Source organism: Camellia sinensis, unplaced genomic scaffold (assembly GCF_055761805.1).
Source record: "Camellia sinensis isolate YWXY unplaced genomic scaffold, ASM5576180v1 Unanchor495, whole genome shotgun sequence".
Taxonomy (NCBI): domain Eukaryota; kingdom Viridiplantae; phylum Streptophyta; class Magnoliopsida; order Ericales; family Theaceae; genus Camellia; species Camellia sinensis.
The window spans coordinates 17,501-35,000 of NW_028129370.1; positions in this window are offsets into that span (position 1 = coordinate 17,501).

Consider the following 17,500-nt stretch of genomic DNA (forward strand, 5'->3'; position numbering starts at 1 on the left):
CACTGTGCACCAGCCCCCCAAAACGAATCACCCCCCGAAGGACTAAGAAGCCCGACGAACGCGCGAAAACATTTAGAGAGGCCGAGCAAGCACCGGTTAGCGCGAATGCAAATAACAAACGCAACAGGCAACTTTCGAGGGACATACTTTTCGCAACAAGCTTCCACTAGGAAAGCATAGGCAACTCGTTCGAACGTCAAAGCCAACCAAATGGCAATTACCCGAGGGACACGCTTTTCGCAAGGCACCTTCCACTAGGGAAGCGCAAGCAACCCGAAGGCGAGTCGAAGACAACCCGAGGGACATGGAGGAATGCACCAGTGGAGTTCGCTGCACAGGCAGGGATCCGTCCAACGCGCACAAACCGAACACAACTCACGCGCCACGACGTACACTGTGCACCAGCCCCCCAAAACGAATCACCCCCCGAAGGACTAAGAAGCCCGACGAACGCGCGAAAACATTTAGAGAGGCCGAGCAAGCACCGGTTAGCGCGAATGCAAATAACAAACGCAACAGGCAAATTTCGAGGGACATACTTTTCGCAACAAGCTTCCACTAGGAAAGCATAGGCAACTCGTTCGAACGTCAAAGCCAACCAAATGGCAATTACCCGAGGGACACGCTTTTCGCAAGGCACCTTCCACTAGGGAAGCGCAAGCAACCCGAAGGCGAGTCGAAGACAACCCGAGGGACATGGAGGAATGCACCAGTGGAGTTCGCTGCACAGGCAGGGATCCGTCCAACTCGCACAAACCGAACACAACTCACGCGCCACGACGTACACTGTGCACCAGCCCCCCAAAACGAATCACCCCCCAAAGGACCAAGAAGCCCGACGAACGCGCGAAAACATTTAGAGAGGCCGAGCAAGCACCGGTTAGCGCGAATGCAAATAACAAACGCAACAGGCAACTTTCGAGGGACATACTTCTCGCAACAAGCTTCCACAAGGAAAGCACAGGCAACTCGTTCGCACACCAAAGCCAACCAAATGGCAATTTAACCGAGGGACATGCATTTCGCAAGGCAACTTGTACAATTACCCGAGGGACATGGCATGCTTGCCAAGGCCGTGGCTTGGCATGCTTGCCAAGGCCGTGGCATGACATGCTGCTGGCCAAGGCCGGGCATGCCATGCTGCTGGACAAGGCCGTGGCAAGGCATGCTGATGGCCGAGGCCGTGGCAAGGCATGCTGATGGCCGAGGCCGTGGCAAGGCATGCTGATGGCCGAGGCCGTGGCAAGGCATGCTGCTGGCCAAGGCGTTGGCATGGCATGCTGCTGCTGACCAAGGCTTGGGCTTGCCATGCTGCCGGCCAAGGCCGCGGCATGGCATGCTGCCGGCCAAGGCCGCGGCATGCCATGTTGCTGGCCAAGGCCGTGGCATGGCATGCTGCTGGCCAAGGCCGTGGCATGACATGCTGGCCAAGGCCGGGGCATGGCAAGCTGCTGGCCAAGGTCGTGGCATGGCACGCTGCTGGCCAAGGCCGGGGCATAGCACGCTGCTGGCCATGGCCGTGGCTTGGCAAGGTTGCCAAGGCCGGGGCATGGCGTGCTGCTGGCCAAGGCTTTGGCATGCCATGTTGCTGGCCAAGGCTGTGGCATGGCATGCTGCTGGCCAAGGCTGTGGCATGGCATGCTGCTGGCCAAGGCCGTGGCATGACATGCTGGCCAAGGCCGGGGCATGGCATGCTGCTGGCCAAGGTCGTGGCATGGCATGCTGCTGGCCAAGGCCGTGGCATGACATGCTTGCCAAGGCCAGGGCATGGCATGCTGCTGGCCAAGGCTTTGGCATGCCATGTTGCTGGCCAAGGCTGTGGCATGGCATGCTGCCCTAGGCCAACGTGCCACCGCCACCGCCGCGGGCCGCCACTCGACGCATCCCGTGCTTGGCTATGTAGTTTCGATGCCACAAGCCAATGCCACAAGCCAAGCGATGGCATGTGCCAAGCGCCCGCCTAGGCATAGGCGTGGCCTGTGGCCTGGCCATGCTGGCCAGCCTTAAGGGAGGTGCCCCCCCCTTATAATAGCCTGTTAAGCCCTTTTCAATCTGGCAGGAGGAAACATCAAGCATGTTCGAGGAGTCATAATGGGGTTTTTTTAAAAAGTAATGGTTTTTTGCCAAAACTTTCAACATGAAAGTTGTATGAAATAATTTAATACACCATAAAAAAAATTATAAAAAAATATTTGGCCACCGGAATATTTTATTTTAATTTATTTCAATTTTAATACTTAAAAAATAATAAAAATTACTAAAAATACTCAAAAAATTCTAGAAAAATTCCAACAATTATAAGATGAGGCACTAGTAATTATAGTAATTTTTTTAATTATTTTTTTATTTTTAATTTATTTTATTATAATTTTTATGAGTAAATAAATAATTAAAAAGCCCGACGAACGTGCAAAAACTCTTAGAGAAACCCAGCAAGCATCGGATAGCTCGAATGCAAATAACAAACGCAACAGGCAACTTCCGAGGGACATACTTTTCCCAACAAGCTTCCACTGGGGAAAGCACTAGCAACGTGTTCGCAAGTCAAAGGCAACCAAACCGGCTATTACCCGAGGGACAAGCATTTCGCAGGGCAACATATACGTAAGTCAAAGCCAAACCAAATGGCAATTACACGAGGGACAGGATTGCTTGCCAAGGGCGTGGCATGCGATGTTCTAGCCCAAGGCCAAGGCACGCCACGCTGCGGGACAAGGCCGTGGCAAGACATGCGGCTGGCCTTGGCCTTGGCATGGCATGCCGCCGGCTTTGGCTGGGCTGCGTTGGCCTTGCCATGGAATGTTGCTGGCTTCGGATGGGCTGCCTTGGCCTTGGCCTTGGCCGTGGCATGGCATGGCATGCTGCTGGCCTTGGCCTTGGCCTTGGCATGGCATGCTGCTGGCTTTGGCTGGGTGGCCTTGGCCGTGGCATGGCATGCTGCTGGCTTTGGCTGGGCTGCCTTGGCCGTGGCATGGCATGCTGCTGGCCTAGGCCTTGGCATGGCATGCTGCTGGCTTTGGCTGGGCTGCCTTGGCCGTGGCATGGCATGCTGCTGGCCTAGGCCTTGGCATGGCATGCTGCTGGCTTTGGCTGGCAGCCTTGGCCGTGGCATGGCATGCTGCTGCCCTTGGCCTTGGCATGGCATGCTGCTGGCTTTGGCTGGGCTGCCTTGGCCGTGGCATGGCATGCTGCTGGCCTTGGCCTTGGCATGGCATGCTGCTGGCTTTGGCTGGCCTGCCTTGGCCGTGGCATGGCATGCTGCTGGCCTAGGCCTTGGCATGGCATGCTGCTGGCTTTGGCTGGCCTGCCTTGGCCGTGGCATGGCATGCTGCTGGCCTAGGCATGGCATGGCATGCTGCTGGCTTTGGCTGGGCTGCCTTGGCCGTGGCATGGCATGCTGCTGGCCTTGGCCTTGATATGGCATGCTGCTGGCTTTGGCTGGGCTGCCTTGGCCGTGGCATGGCATGCTGCTGGCCTAGGCCTTGGCATGGCATGCTGCTGGCTTTGGCTGGGCTGCCTTGGCCTTGGCATGGCATGCTGCTGGCTTTGGCTGGCCTGCCTTGGCCGTGGCATGGCATGCTGCTGGCCTAGGCCATGGCATGGCATGCTGCTGGCTTTGGCTGGGCTGCCTTGGCCGTGGCATGGCATGCTGCTGCCCTTGGCCTTGATATGGCATGCTGCTGGCTTTGGCTGGGCTGCCTTGGCCGTGGCATGGCATGCTGCTGGCCTAGGCCTTGGCATGGCATGCTGCTGGCTTTGGCTGGGCTGCCTTGGCCGTGGCATGGCATGCTGCTGGCCTAGGCCTTCGCATGGCATGCTGCTGGCTTTGGCTGGGCTGCCTTGGCCGTGGCATGGCATGCTGCTGGCCTTGGCCTTGGCATGGCATGCTGCTGGCTTTGGCTTGCCTGCCTTGGCCGTGGCATGGCATGCTGGTGGCCTAGGCCTTGGCATGGCATGCTGCTGGCTTTGGCTGGGCTGCCTTGGCCGTGGCATGGCATGCTGCTGGCCTTGGCCTTGGCATGGCATGCTGCTGGCTTTGGCTGGGCTGCCTTGGCCGTGGCATGGCATGCTGGTGGCCTAGGCCTTGGCATGGCATGCTGCTGGCTTTGGCTGGCCTGCCTTGGCCGTGGCATGGCATGCTGCTGGCCTAGGCCTTGGCATGGCATGCTGCTGGCTTTGGGTGGGCTGCCTTGGCCGTGGCATGGCATGCTGCTGGCCTTGGCCTTGGCATGGCATGCTGCTGGCTTTGGCTGGCCTGCCTTGGCCGTGGCATGGCATGCTGCTGGCCTAGGCCTTGGCATGGCATGCTGCTGGCTTTGGCTGGCCTGCCTTGGCCGTGGCATGGCATGCTGCTGGCCTAGGCCTTGGCATGGCATGCTGCTGGCTTTGGCTGGGCTGCCTTGGCCGTGGCATGGCATGCTGCTGGCCTTGGCCTTGGCATGGCATGCTGCTGGCTTTGGCTGGGCTGCCTTGGCCGTGGCATGGCATGCTGCTGGCCATGGCCTTGGCATGGCATGCTGCTGGCTTTGGCTTGCCTGCCTTGGCCGTGGCATGGCATGCTGCTGGCCTAGGCCTTGGCATGGCATGCTGCTGGCTTTGGCTGGGCTGCCTTGGCCGTGGCATGGCATGCTGCTGGCCTTGGCCTTGGCATGGCATGCTGCTGGCTTTGGCTGGCCTGCCTTGGCCGTGGCATGGCATGCTGCTGGCCTTGGCCTTGGCATGGCATGCTGCTGGCTTTGGCTGGCCTGCCTTGGCCGTGGCATGGCATGCTGCTGGCCTAGGCCTTGGCATGGCATGCTGCTGGCTTTGGCTGGGCTGCCTTGGCCGTGGCATGGCATGCTGCTGGCCTTGGCCTTGGCATGGCATGCTGCTGGCTTTGGCTGGCCTGCCTTGGCCGTGGCATGGCATGCTGCTGGCCTTGGCCTTGGCATGGCATGCTGCTGGCTTTGGCTGGCCTGCCTTGGCCGTGGCATGGCATGCTGCTGGCCTAGGCCTTGGCATGGCATGCTGCTGGCTTTGGCTGGGCTGCCTTGGCCGTGGCATGGCATGCTGCTGGCCTTGGCCTTGGCATGGCATGCTGCTGGCTTTGGCTGGGCTGCCTTGGCCGTGGCATGGCATGCTGCTGGCCATGGCCTTGGCATGGCATGCTGCTGGCTTTGGCTGGGCTGCCTTGGCCGTGGCATGGCATGCTGCTGGCCTAGGCCTTGGCATGGCATGCTGCTGGCTTTGGCTGGGCTGCCTTGGCCGTGGCATGGCATGCTGCTGGCCTTGGCCTTGGCATGGCATGCTGCTGGCTTTGGCTGGCCTGCCTTGGCCGTGGCATGGCATGCTGCTGGCCTTGGCCTTGGCATGGCATGCTGCTGGCTTTGGCTGGCCTGCCTTGGCCGTGGCATGGCATGCTGCTGGCCTAGGCCTTGGCATGGCATGCTGCTGGCTTTGGCTGGGCTGCCTTGGCCGTGGCATGGCATGCTGCTGGCCTTGGCCTTGGCATGGCATGCTGCTGGCTTTGGCTGGGCTGCCTTGGCCGTGGCATGGCATGCTGCTGGCCTTGGCCTTGGCATGGCATGCTGCTGGCTTTGGCTGGGCTGCCTTGGCCGTGGCATGGCATGCTGGTGGCCTAGGCCTTGGCATGGCATGCTGCTGGCTTTGGCTGGCCTGCCTTGGCCGTGGCATGGCATGCTGCTGGCCTAGGCCTTGGCATGGCATGCTGCTGGCTTTGGGTGGGCTGCCTTGGCCGTGGCATGGCATGCTGCTGGCCTTGGCCTTGGCATGGCATGCTGCTGGCTTTGGCTGGGCTGCCTTGGCCGTGGCATGGCATGCTGCTGGCCATGGCCTTGGCATGGCATGCTGCTGGCTTTGGCTTGCCTGCCTTGGCCGTGGCATGGCATGCTGCTGGCCTAGGCCTTGGCATGGCATGCTGCTGGCTTTGGCTGGGCTGCCTTGGCCGTGGCATGGCATGCTGCTGGCCTTGGCCTTGGCATGGCATGCTGCTGGCTTTGGCTGGGCTGCCTTGGCCGTGGCATGGCATGCTGGTGGCCTAGGCCTTGGCATGGCATGCTGCTGGCTTTGGCTGGCCTGCCTTGGCCGTGGCATGGCATGCTGCTGGCCTAGGCCTTGGCATGGCATGCTGCTGGCTTTGGGTGGGCTGCCTTGGCCGTGGCATGGCATGCTGCTGGCCTTGGCCTTGGCATGGCATGCTGCTGGCTTTGGCTGGCCTGCCTTGGCCGTGGCATGGCATGCTGCTGGCCTAGGCCTTGGCATGGCATGCTGCTGGCTTTGGCTGGCCTGCCTTGGCCGTGGCATGGCATGCTGCTGGCCTAGGCCTTGGCATGGCATGCTGCTGGCTTTGGCTGGGCTGCCTTGGCCGTGGCATGGCATGCTGCTGGCCTAGGCCTTGGCATGGCATGCTGCTGGCTTTGGCTGGGCTGCCTTGGCCGTGGCATGGCATGCTGCTGGCCTTGGCCTTGGCATGGCATGCTGCTGGCTTTGGCTGGCCTGCCTTGGCCGTGGCATGGCATGCTGCTGGCCTTGGCCTTGGCATGGCATGCTGCTGGCTTTGGCTGGCCTGCTTTGGCCGTGGCATGGCATGCTGCTGGCCTAGGCCTTGGCATGGCATGCTGCTGGCTTTGGCTGGGCTGCCTTGGCCGTGGCATGGCATGCTGCTGGCCTTGGCCTTGGCATGGCATGCTGCTGGCTTTGGCTGGGCTGCCTTGGCCGTGGCATGGCATGCTGCTGGCCATGGCCTTGGCATGGCATGCTGCTGGCTTTGGCTTGCCTGCCTTGGCCGTGGCATGGCATGCTGCTGGCCTAGGCCTTGGCATGGCATGCTGCTGGCTTTGGCTGGGCTGCCTTGGCCGTGGCATGGCATGCTGCTGGCCTTGGCCTTGGCATGGCATGCTGCTGGCTTTGGCTTGCCTGCCTTGGCCGTGGCATGGCATGCTGCTGGCCTAGGCCTTGGCATGGCATGCTGCTGGCTTTGGCTGGGCTGCCTTGGCCGTGGCATGGCATGCTGCTGGCCTTGGCCTTGGCTTGGCATGCTGCTGGCTTTGGCTGGGCTGCCTTGGCCGTGGCATGGCATGCTGCTGGCCTTGGCCTTGGCATGGCATGCTGCTGGCTTTGGCTGGCCTGCCTTGGCCGTGGCATGGCATGCTGCTGGCCTTGGCATGGCATGCTGCTGGCTTTGGCTGGGCTGCCTTCGCCGTGGCATGCCATGCTGCTGGCCTTGGCCTTGGGGCTGGGCTGCCTTGGCTGCGGTTCTTATCACTAGACGTGCGTTGCGTGCGAAGGCGTGCAAAGGCGTGCGCGACCATGCGCGCAACACGCGCACCGTGGTCAAAAGACCACGCGCGCGGTATTCGCACAGGCCACGCTGCCCACGCCGCGGGCATGCCAGGCCGCCCAGGCCGTGCGCATGCCATGCCGTGCTGCCCAGGCCGGCTGCATGCCAGGCCGCCCAGGCCGTGCGCATGCCATGCCGTGCTGCCCACGCCGCGGGCATGCCAGGCCGGCTGCATGCCAGGCCGCCCAGGCCGTGCGCATGCCATGCCGTGCTGCCCACGCCGCGGGCATGCCAGGCCGGCTGCATGCCAGGCCGCCCAGGCCGTGCGCATGCCATGCCGTGCTGCCCATGCCGCGCGCATGCCAGGCCGCCCACGCCCGCGCGCATGCCACGCCATGCTGCCCAAGGCCGCGCCCAGGCCGCGCCCAGGCCGCCCAAGGCCGCGCCCAGGCCGCGCAAGGCCGCGCCCAGGCCGCCCAAGGCCGCCCAAGGCCGCGGTCCAGGCCGCCCAAGGCCGCGGCCGAGCCGCCCCAGGCCGCAGCCCAGGCCGCGGTCGAGCCGCAGTGCATGTAACCCAAGGCCGCAGCCCAGGCCGCGCCCAACATGGGGCGTACCTGCCACTGCCTTGCCCTGGGCAAGGGAGGTGCCCCCCCCTTATAATAGCCTGTTAAGCCCTTTTCAATCTGGCAGGAGGAAACATCAAGCATGTTCGAGGAGTCATAATGGGGTTTTTTTAAAAAGTAATGGTTTTTTGCCAAAACTTTCAACATGAAAGTTGTAGGGTATAATTTAATACACCATAAAAAAAATTAAAAAAAATATTTTTTTACAGAAAATATTTTATTTTAATTTATTTCGATATTAATACTTAAAAAATAATAAAAATTAATAAAAATAGTCAAAAAATTATGGAAAAATTCCCATAATTAAAGGATGATTCACTAGTAATTATAGAAATTATTAAATTATTTTTTTCATTTTTTTTATTTTATTTTGATTTTTTTATGCCAAATAAGGGCTTTAAAAATTCGAAAAGCTCCAGAAAAATTGCAAAAAAATAGGGAATGACATTTAAAATTGATTGTAGTGCATTTTTAATTGTGTTGCACGGTTTGGGTAAGATTATAAAAGAATCATGTTCAAAAAGATCGATCGAGGCGGTGGCACGCCATGGCCTTGGCCTTGGCCTTGGCCTTTGCCCGCGGCCTTGGCCTTTGCCTTGGCCTTGGCCATGCCTTGCACAGGGACTTGGCCTTGCCCACTGCCTTGGCCTTGGCTTTGGCCTTGGCCTTGGCATGGCATGGCATGCTCGCCGAGGCCGTGGCATGCCTTGCTGCTAGCCAAGGCCGTGGCGTGGCATGCTCGCCCAGCCCGTGGCATGCCGTGCTCGCCCAGCCCGTGGCACGCCATGTTGGCCCAAGGCATTGGCATGGCATGCCGGCCAAGGCATGCTGGCCAACGCTGCACAAGGCGGTGCCATGGCATGGCATGCTGACCAAGACCGTGCCATGGCATGCTGGGCGAGGCCGGGGCATGGCATGCTGGCCGAGGCCGTGGCTTGCCATGCCGCCACGGCCGTGGCATGCCGGGCAACGGACCGGCATGGCCCAGCCCGTGGCACGCCATGTTGGCCCAAGGCATTGGCATGGCATGCCGGCCAAGGCATGCTGGCCAACGCTGCGGCACGGCGTGCTGGACAAGGCGGTGCCATGGCATGGCATGCTGACCAAGACAGTGCCATGGCATGCTGGCCGAGGCCGTGGCATGGCATGCTGGCCGAGGCCGTGGCTTGCCATGCCGCCACGGCCGTGGCATGCTGGGCAACGGACCGGCATGGCATGCTGGCCGTGGCGGTGGCACGACATGCTGGCCAAGGCAGTGGCATGGCATGTAGGCCAAGGCTAAGGCATGGCACGCTGTGGCATGGCACGCTGGCCAAGGCAGTCGCAAGGCATGCGGGCCGAGGCCGCGGCACGGCCCGCTGGGCAACGCGGTGGCATGGCATGCTGGGCAACGCCGTGGCAAGGCATGCGGGCCGAGGCCTTGGCATGGCATGCTGGCCGAGGCCGTGGCATGGCATGCGGGCCGAGGCCGTGGCATGGCATGGCATGCGGGCCGAGGCCGTGGCATGGCATGCGGGCCGAGGCCGTGGCATGGCATGCGGGCCGAGGCCGTGGCGTGGCATGGCATGGCATGTTGGGCAACGCCGTGGCAAGACATGCGGGCCGAGGCCGTGGCATGGCATGTTGGGCAACGCCCTGGCAAGCCATGCGGGCCGAGGCCGTGGCGTGGCATGTTGGCCAAGGCTAAGGCATGGCACGCCGGGCAACGCGGTGCATTGGCATGCTGGGCAGCGCGGTGGCAAGGCATGGGGGCCGAGGCCGTGGCATGGCATGTCGGGCAACGCCGTGGCAAGACATGCGGGCCGAGGCCGTGGCATGGCATGCGGGCCGAGGCCGTGGCACGACATGTTGGCCAAGGCTAAGGCATGGCACGCCGGGCAACGCGGTGGCATGGCATGCTGGGCAACGCGGTGGCAAGGCATGCGGGCCGAGGCCGTGGCATGGCATGTTGGGCAACGCCGTAGAAGGGCATGCGGGCCGAGGCCGTGGCATGGCATGCGGGCCGAGGCCGTGGCATGGCATGTTGGGCGACGCCGTAGCAAGGCATGCGGGCCGAGGCCGTGGCATGTCATGCGGGCCGAGGCCGTGGCATGGCATGCGGGCCGAGGCCGTGGCATGGCATGTTGGCCGAGGCCGTGGCAAGGCATGCGGGCCGAGGCCGTGGCATGGCATGTTTGGCAACGCCGTGGCAAGACATGCGGGCCGTGGCATGGCATGGCATGCGGGCCGAGGCCGTGGCACGACATGTTGGCCAAGGCTAAGGCATGGCACGCCGGGCAACGCGGTGGCATGGCACGCCGGGCAACGCGGTGGCAAGGCATGCGGGCCGGGGCCGTGGCATGGCATGTTGGGCGACGCCGTAGCAAGGCATGCGGTCCGAGGCCGTGGCATGTCATGCGGGCCGAGGCCATGGCATGGCATGCGGGCCGAGGCCGTGGCATGGCATGTTGGGCGACGCCGTAGCAAGGCATGCGGGCCGAGGCCGTGGCATGTCATGCGAGCCGAGGCCGTGGCATGGCATGCGGGCCGAGGCCGTGGCATGGCAAGTTGGGCGACGTCGTGGCAAGGCATGCGGGCCGAGGCCGTGGCATGTCACGCGGGCCGAGGCCGTGGCATGGCATGCGGGCAGAGGCCGTGGCATGGCATGTTGGGCGACGCCGTCGCAAGGCATGCGGGCCGAGGCCGTGGCATGGCATGCGGGCCGAGGCCGTGGCATGGCATGTTGGGCGACGCCGTAGCAAGGCATGCGGGCCGAGGCCGTGGCATGTCATGGCATGTTGGGCGACGCCGTAGCAAGGCATGCGGGCCGAGGCCGTGGCATGGCATGTTTGGCAACGCCGTGGCAAGACATGAGGGCCGTGGCATGGCATGGCATGCGGGCCGAGGCCGTGGCACGACATGTTGGCCAAGGCTAAGGCATGGCACGCCGGGCAACGCGGTGGCATGGCATGCGGGCCGGGGCCGTGGCATGGCATGTTGGCCAACGTCGTAGCAAGGCATGCGGGCCGAGGCCGAGGCCGTGGCACGGCATGCGGGCCGAGGCTGTGGCATGGCATGTTGGGCGACGCCGTAGCAAGGCATGCGGTCCGAGGCCGTGGCATGTCATGCGGGCCGAGGCCGTGGCATGGCATGCGGGCCGAGGCCGTGGCATGGCATGTTGGGCGACGCCGTAGCAAGGCATGCGGGCCGAGGCCGTGCCGTGGCATGCGGGCCGAGGCCGTGGCATGGCATGCGGGCCGAGGCCGTGGCATGGCATGTTGGGCGACGCCGTAGCAAGGCATGCGGTCCGAGGCCGTGGCCTGTCATGCGGGCCGAGGCCGTGGCATGGCATGCGGGCCGAGGCCGTGGCATGGCATGCGGGCCGAGGCCGTGGCATGGCATGTTGGGCGACGCCGTAGCATGGCATGCGGGCCGAGGCCGTGGCATGTCATGCGCGCCGAGGCCGTGGCATGGCATGCGGGCCGAGGCCGTGGCATGGCAAGTTGGGCGACGTCGTGGCAAGGCATGCGGGCCGAGGCCGTGGCATGGCATGCGGGCCGAGGCCGTGGCAAGGCATGTTGGGCGACGCCGTAGCAAGGCATGCGGGCCGAGGCCGTGGCATGTCATGCGGGCCGAGGCCGTGGCATGGCATGCGGGCCGAGGCCGTGGCATGGCATGTTGGGCGACGCCGTAGCAAGGCATGCGGGCCGAGGCCGTGCCGTGGCATGCGGGCCGAGGCCGTGGCATGGCATGTTGGGCGACGCCGTAGCAAGGCATGCGGTCCGAGGCCGTGGCATGTCATGCGGGCCGAGGCCGTGGCATGGCATGCGGGCCGAGGCCGTGGCATGGCATGTTGGGCGACGCCGTAGCAAGGCATGCGGTCCGAGGCCGTGGCATGTCATGCGGGCCGAGGCCGTGGCATGGCATGCGGGCCGAGGCCGTGGCATGGCATGTTGGGCGACGCCGTAGCAAGGCATGCGGGCCGAGGCCGTGCCGTGGCATGCGGGCCGAGGCCGTGGCATGGCATGTTGGGCGACGCCGTAGCAAGGCATGCGGTCCGAGGCCGTGGCATGTCATGCGGGCCGAGGCCGTGGCATGGCATGCGGGCCGAGGCCGTGGCATGGCATGTTGGGCGACGCCGTAGCAAGGCATGCGGTCCGAGGCCGTGGCATGTCATGCGGGCCGAGGCCGTGGCATGGCATGTTGGGCGACGCCGTAGCAAGGCATGCGGGCCGAGGCCGTGCCGTGGCATGCGGGCCGAGGCCGTGGCATGGCATGTTGGGCGACGCCGTAGCAAGGCATGCGGTCCGAGGCCGTGGCATGTCATGCGGGCCGAGGCCGTGGCATGGCATGCGGGCCGAGGCCGTGGCATGGCATGTTGGGCGACGCCGTAGCAAGGCATGCGGGCCGAGGCCGTGGCATGTCATGCGGGCCGAGGCCGTGGCATGGCATGCGGGCCGAGGCCGTGGCATGGCAAGTTGGGCGGCGTCGTGGCAAGGCATGCTGGCCGAGGCCGTGGCATGTCATGCGGGCCGAGGCCGTGGCATGGCATGCGGGCCGAGGCCGTGGCAAGGCATGTTGGGCGACGCCGTAGCAAGGCATGCGGGCCGAGGCCGTGGCATGTCATGCGGGCCGAGGCCGTGGCACGTCATGCGGGCCGAGGCCGTGGCATGGCATGTTTGGCCACGCCGTGGCAAGACATGCGGGCCGTGGCATGGCATGGCATGCGGGCCGAGGCCGTGGCTCGACATGTTGGCCAAGGCTAAGGCATGGCACGCCGGGCAACGCGGTGGCATGGCATGCTGGGCAACGCGGTGGCAAGGCATGCGGGCCGAGGCCGTGGCATGGCATGCGGGTCGAGGCCGTGGCATGGCATGCGGGCCGAGGCCGTGGCATGGCATGCGGGCCGAGGCCGTGGCATGGCATGTTGGGCGACGCCGTAGCAAGGCATGCGGTCCGAGGCCGTGGCATGTCATGCGGGCCGAGGCCGTGGCATGGCATGCGGGCCGAGGCCGTGGCATGGCATGTTGGGCGACGCCGTAGCAAGGCATGCGGGCCGAGGCCGTGGCATGTCATGCGGGCCGAGGCCGTGGCATGGCATGCGGGCCGAGGCCGTGGCACGTCATGCGGGCCGAGGCCGTGGCATGGCATGTTTGGCAACGCCGTGGCAAGACATGCGGGCTGTGGCATGGCATGGCATGCGGGCCGAGGCCGTGGCTCGACATGTTGGCCAAGGCTAAGGCATGGCACGCCGGGCAACGCGGTGGCATGGCATGCTGGGCAACGCGGTGGCAAGGCATGCGGGCCGAGGCCGTGGCATGGCATGTTGGGCAACGCCGCAGCAAGGCATGCGGGCCGAGGCCGTGGCATGGCATGCGGGCCGAGGCCGTGGCATGGCATGCGGGCCGTGGCCGTGGCATGGCATGTTGGGCGACGCCGTCGCAAGGCATGCGGGCCGAGGCCGTGGCATGGCATGTTTGGCAACGCCGTGGCAAGACATGCGGGCCGTGGCATGGCATGGCATGCGGGCCGAGGCCGTGGCACGACATGTTGGCCAAGGCTAAGGCATGGCACGCCGGGCAACGCGGTGGCATGGCACGCCGGGCAACGCGGTGGCAAGGCATGCGGGCCGGGGCCGTGGCATGGCATGTTGGGCGACGCCGTAGCAAGGCATGCGGTCCGAGGCCGTGGCATGTCATGCGGGCCGAGGCCATGGCATGGCATGCGGGCCGAGGCCGTGGCATGGCATGTTGGGCGACGCCGTAGCAAGGCATGCGGGCCGAGGCCGTGGCATGTCATGCGAGCCGAGGCCGTGGCATGGCATGCGGGCCGAGGCCGTGGCATGGCAAGTTGGGCGACGTCGTGGCAAGGCATGCGGGCCGAGGCCGTGGCATGTCACGCGGGCCGAGGCCGTGGCATGGCATGCGGGCAGAGGCCGTGGCATGGCATGTTGGGCGACGCCGTCGCAAGGCATGCGGGCCGAGGCCGTGGCATGGCATGCGGGCCGAGGCCGTGGCATGGCATGTTGGGCGACGCCGTAGCAAGGCATGCGGGCCGAGGCCGTGGCATGTCATGGCATGTTGGGCGACGCCGTAGCAAGGCATGCGGGCCGAGGCCGTGGCATGGCATGTTTGGCAACGCCGTGGCAAGACATGAGGGCCGTGGCATGGCATGGCATGCGGGCCGAGGCCGTGGCACGACATGTTGGCCAAGGCTAAGGCATGGCACGCCGGGCAACGCGGTGGCATGGCATGCGGGCCGGGGCCGTGGCATGGCATGTTGGCCAACGTCGTAGCAAGGCATGCGGGCCGAGGCCGAGGCCGTGGCACGGCATGCGGGCCGAGGCTGTGGCATGGCATGTTGGGCGACGCCGTAGCAAGGCATGCGGTCCGAGGCCGTGGCATGTCATGCGGGCCGAGGCCGTGGCATGGCATGCGGGCCGAGGCCGTGGCATGGCATGTTGGGCGACGCCGTAGCAAGGCATGCGGGCCGAGGCCGTGCCGTGGCATGCGGGCCGAGGCCGTGGCATGGCATGCGGGCCGAGGCCGTGGCATGGCATGTTGGGCGACGCCGTAGCAAGGCATGCGGTCCGAGGCCGTGGCCTGTCATGCGGGCCGAGGCCGTGGCATGGCATGCGGGCCGAGGCCGTGGCATGGCATGCGGGCCGAGGCCGTGGCATGGCATGTTGGGCGACGCCGTAGCATGGCATGCGGGCCGAGGCCGTGGCATGTCATGCGCGCCGAGGCCGTGGCATGGCATGCGGGCCGAGGCCGTGGCATGGCAAGTTGGGCGACGTCGTGGCAAGGCATGCGGGCCGAGGCCGTGGCATGGCATGCGGGCCGAGGCCGTGGCAAGGCATGTTGGGCGACGCCGTAGCAAGGCATGCGGGCCGAGGCCGTGGCATGTCATGCGGGCCGAGGCCGTGGCATGGCATGCGGGCCGAGGCCGTGGCATGGCATGTTGGGCGACGCCGTAGCAAGGCATGCGGGCCGAGGCCGTGCCGTGGCATGCGGGCCGAGGCCGTGGCATGGCATGTTGGGCGACGCCGTAGCAAGGCATGCGGTCCGAGGCCGTGGCATGTCATGCGGGCCGAGGCCGTGGCATGGCATGCGGGCCGAGGCCGTGGCATGGCATGTTGGGCGACGCCGTAGCAAGGCATGCGGTCCGAGGCCGTGGCATGTCATGCGGGCCGAGGCCGTGGCATGGCATGCGGGCCGAGGCCGTGGCATGGCATGTTGGGCGACGCCGTAGCAAGGCATGCGGGCCGAGGCCGTGCCGTGGCATGCGGGCCGAGGCCGTGGCATGGCATGTTGGGCGACGCCGTAGCAAGGCATGCGGTCCGAGGCCGTGGCATGTCATGCGGGCCGAGGCCGTGGCATGGCATGCGGGCCGAGGCCGTGGCATGGCATGTTGGGCGACGCCGTAGCAAGGCATGCGGGCCGAGGCCGTGGCATGTCATGCGGGCCGAGGCCGTGGCATGGCATGCGGGCCGAGGCCGTGGCATGGCAAGTTGGGCGGCGTCGTGGCAAGGCATGCTGGCCGAGGCCGTGGCATGTCATGCGGGCCGAGGCCGTGGCATGGCATGCGGGCCGAGGCCGTGGCAAGGCATGTTGGGCGACGCCGTAGCAAGGCATGCGGGCCGAGGCCGTGGCATGTCATGCGGGCCGAGGCCGTGGCACGTCATGCGGGCCGAGGCCGTGGCATGGCATGTTTGGCCACGCCGTGGCAAGACATGCGGGCCGTGGCATGGCATGGCATGCGGGCCGAGGCCGTGGCTCGACATGTTGGCCAAGGCTAAGGCATGGCACGCCGGGCAACGCGGTGGCATGGCATGCTGGGCAACGCGGTGGCAAGGCATGCGGGCCGAGGCCGTGGCATGGCATGTTGGGCAACGCCGCAGCAAGGCATGCGGGCCGAGGCCGTGGCATGGCATGCGGGCCGAGGCCGTGGCATGGCATGCGGGCCGAGGCCGTGGCATGGCATGCGGGCCGAGGCCGTGGCATGGCATGCGGGCCGAGGCCGTGGCATGGCATGTTGGGCGACGCCGTAGCAAGGCATGCGGTCCGAGGCCGTGGCATGTCATGCGGGCCGAGGCCGTGGCATGGCATGCGGGCCGAGGCCGTGGCATGGCATGTTGGGCGACGCCGTAGCAAGGCATGCGGGCCGAGGCCGTGGCATGTCATGCGGGCCGAGGCCGTGGCATGGCATGCGGGCCGAGGCCGTGGCATGGCAAGTTGGGCGGCGTCGTGGCAAGGCATGCGGGCCGAGGCCGTGGCATGTCATGCGGGCCGAGGCCGTGGCATGGCATGCGGGCCGAGGCCGTGGCACGTCATGCGGGCCGAGGCCGTGGCATGGCATGTTTGGCAACGCCGTGGCAAGACATGCGGGCTGTGGCATGGCATGGCATGCGGGCCGAGGCCGTGGCTCGACATGTTGGCCAAGGCTAAGGCATGGCACGCCGGGCAACGCGGTGGCATGGCATGCTGGGCAACGCGGTGGCAAGGCATGCGGGCCGAGGCCGTGGCATGGCATGTTGGGCAACGCCGCAGCAAGGCATGCGGGCCGAGGCCGTGGCATGGCATGCGGGCCGAGGCCGTGGCATGGCATGCGGGCCGTGGCCGTGGCATGGCATGTTGGGCGACGCCGTCGCAAGGCATGCGGGCCGAGGCCGTGGCATGGCATGTTTGGCAACGCCGTGGCAAGACATGCGGGCCGTGGCATGGCATGGCATGCGGGCCGAGGCCGTGGCACGGCATGCGGGCCGAGGCCGTGGCATGGCATGTTGGGCGACGCCGTAGCAAGGCATGCGGGCCGAGGCCGTGGCCGTGGCATGGCATGCGGGCCGTGGCCGTGGCATGGCATGGCATGCGGGCCGAGGCCGTGGCATGGCATGTTGGGCAACGCCGTGGCAAGGCATGCGGGCCGAGGCCGTGGCATGGCATGATGGCCGAGGCCGTGGCATGTCATGCGGGCCGAGGCCGTGGCATGGCATGTTGGGCGACGCCGTAGCAAGGCATGCGGTCCGAGGCCGTGGCATGTCATGCGGGCCGAGGCCGTGGCATGGCTTGTTGGGCGACGCCGTAGCAAGGCATGCGGGCCGAGGCCGTGGCATGTCATGCTGGCCAAGGCCAAGGCATGGCATGGCATGGCATGCGGGCCGAGGCCGTGGCATGGCATGTTGGGCAACGCCGTGGCAAGGCATGCGGGCCGAGGCCGTGGCATGGCATGATGGCCGAGGCCGTGGCATGCCATGCTGGCCAAGGCTAAGGCATGGCATGCCGGGCAACGCGGTGGCATGGCATGCTGGGCAACGCCGTGGCAAGGCATGCGGGCCGAGGCCGTGGCATGGCATGTTGGGCAACGCCTTGGCAAGACATGCGGGCCGAGGCCGTGGCATGGCATGGCATGTTGGGCAACGCCTTGGCAAGGCATGCGGGCCGAGGCCGTGGCATGGCATGCTAGCCGAGGCCGTGGCATGGCATGTTGGGCGACGCCGTGGCAAGGCATGCGGGCCGAGGCCGTGGCATGGCATGCGGGCCGAGGCCGTGGCACTGCATGTTGGGCGACGCCGTAGCAAGGCATGCGGGCCGAGGCCGAGGCCGTGGCATGGCATGTTGAC